At 36.0% G+C, this 2,743-nt stretch overlaps 1 pseudogene; it reads left to right on the forward strand.

The window, feature by feature from the left end:
* Window positions 1–1,209: 1,209 nt before the first annotated feature.
* Window positions 1,210–2,096, forward strand: LOC102864458 (annotated as a pseudogene).
* Window positions 2,097–2,743: the final 647 nt, after the last annotated feature.

Genomic DNA, 2,743 nt, shown 5'->3' on the forward strand with positions numbered 1-2,743 from the left:
TCAATGCTATCCTGAACAACAAGTTTCTAAGAGGCTTCTTTACAGAAATGGAAAAACTAATCTTCAGCCTTACATGAAATGAGAAAAAGCTCTGGATGGCAATATTAACAGAGTAACAAAATAGAGCACACATTTTTTTATTTTAATGAATGTATTTTGTGCAACAATGAATTAATTTTTTTATAGAGAAGAGCCAATGGGGAGGGAAGGAGGGAGGAAAATGTGCAACAATGAATGAATGGAAATCCAAGTAAACTTTCATTAAAATCACAATTAAAAATTATTTTATAAAATATATTATATATTAGACAAAATAACCTTGTATTGACACAACCATAGTTATACAAACAAATGGAATAAAGTTGAGTGCCCAAAAATAAGCTTATGCATCTATGGTCAACTGATTTTTCACAAGGACAAAAAGTCCATCACATGAGGAAATATGTTCTTTAATAAATGATGCTAAGAGTATTTAATTTCTACATACAGAAAATTAAAACAGGATCAATGTCTCAGGCTATACATAAAACCAAATTTAAAGCTTATTAAGCATAAAAAATGTGTATATTAAAACAAAAAATTCTTAGAAGACAATTCAGGAGCAACATCAATAAAACTAGTTTTTATCTAATCTTACAATAAAAGCACAAACATCAAAAGACTAAATAAATGGGCCAAAACTGATCATGGTACAGAATCATCATGAAGATGGTACAGACAAGAGTAAGGTTTCAATCTGTTACTCATAGGGATGCTAGGATAACAAATGGCCAGATAACAACATATATAATGCTGAAATAGTGAGTGTGGTTGAGAGTGTTCTTCCTATGATCTGAAACAAGGCAAAGATACTCACACCCACCACCCAGACACATTGTCCTCGGTAGCACCTAGAGCAGGCCTTACTTCAGAAATCATCACAATCAAGAACAATATCATGCCTCCTCTTGTCAGTCTGTCTAATCTCTTTGAAAGTGGCTGAAGTTTCTGAAGTCAAGAGAAAAGTGAGGTTTGGGAGGAGGGGCTCATATTCATTATTTTTAAGTCCAACTTGATTCAGAGTTGACCCTCCAGTGGGTTTCCTGAATTTGCAAGGTGCATGGTATGAGATTGCCTACTTTTCTCCCAAAAAGAAACTTCATAGAGCAAACACAACCTCTGCAGCTGTTGCAACTGTCTCCATGTTACTGTGAGGGCCAAACATTGAGGATGGAGTCAGGAAGCTTCTACTTTGTAATTGTTGGCCACCATGGTAATCCAGACTTTGAAATGGAGTTCTTACCAGATAGAAAAGCAGAACCAAAGATGATCACCATCACCTGAACCAGTTCATTGCCCATGCTGCTCTTGACATTGTAGATGATAACATGTGGCTATCTAACAACATGTACTTAAAAACAGTGGATATGTTAAAAAAGTGGTTTGTCTGGGAGTTAGTTACAGCTGGTCATGTGAGATATATCATGCTTCATGCATGACATAAGGCAAGAAAATGGAATAAAAACACCGATATTCATAGCAGCATTATTCACCATAACAAGAACATGGAAATAGCCTAAATGTCCAGTCACAGTCAAATTAATTGAAAGATTATGGAACATTCACAAGATGGAATATTATGCAGCTTGCAGGAGCAATGATTTTGTAAATTACCTAACTTGGGAGGGACTGGAGAGCATTATGTGAGTGAACTAACTCAGTCCCAATAAAGATAAATATTGTATAAAAACCATTATTGTAGAATGAGTATGAGGAGCCAAGGAGGGGGAAGGAGGGATATAAAGGAGTAAGGATGGGTGGGGGACAAAGGGTGGTTAATCATAGGATCTCACAATTTGATGAGTGGAGGAAGGGGTGTGTGAAGGAAATGAAAAAGATGTATACGAACTTTGCAAATAAACCACTACAAAATAAAAAATTTTTAAAAACAAAAAAAAAATAGCTTTCTTACTGATGTCTTCAATTAGTACATAAAGTTTGCAATGATTCTATTTTATGAACCCGATTCTTGTGTTCAATCAAGTGCATTTGACCAAAAAGTTCATTTTCTTGAAAAGAAATAGCTATTAAGCTGTAAGTGGAATGATCTGGAATAAGCAACATCACCATCACAATGGGACACCTCCTCAGGAATGAGTGCTTTCTAAGTAACGTGATAAAATCACCTGAGGGTGGGGGGAAGCATCTTATAATACTTTGAGCAAAATTTAATAATAATAAAATACACGATAATATCTTTCATGTAAATTCAATTTCCTATAAATACTCCTATTTGGAATTATCTTATTGTGAGATTAAAAAGTACACAACTCAGCCAGTCAGTTAACAAGCAAGGAGGTTTTAGGGGATCTGGGAGAGGAAAACCAGAGTTGCTCGTGACCTTCAGTAAGTGCAATCAATGCAAGATATGTCCCATTGCAGGATTTCCCGGCTGGGACAGAGCCCTAGAACCACACAGGCAGTTCCTCCAGTTGATTACAGCCCAGTGTCACTACTTTGGGTTTGTGAGGCGGTATGTCTTTTCAGAAGGAGACTGCCTCATATTTTACCTGAATAGTAAGTAATTAATTGGTGGTTTCAAACCGTTAGCCTTTCCATTAAATTCCTCCAGGGCTCCCTTAGATGCGATCAGACAGAAGCGAAGTTGACCTAGCAAACTAAAATGATAGACATTTTGATCAAGAAATTAATTCTATGACTGATGAATAATAATACAATGAGCCCCTAACTGTAGATAAGACCT

This window comes from Elephantulus edwardii, unplaced genomic scaffold (genome assembly GCF_000299155.1).
Source record: "Elephantulus edwardii isolate Elephantulus edwardi_28Jun2011 unplaced genomic scaffold, EleEdw1.0 scaffold00400, whole genome shotgun sequence".
Classification (NCBI taxonomy): Eukaryota; Metazoa; Chordata; class Mammalia; order Macroscelidea; family Macroscelididae; genus Elephantulus; species Elephantulus edwardii.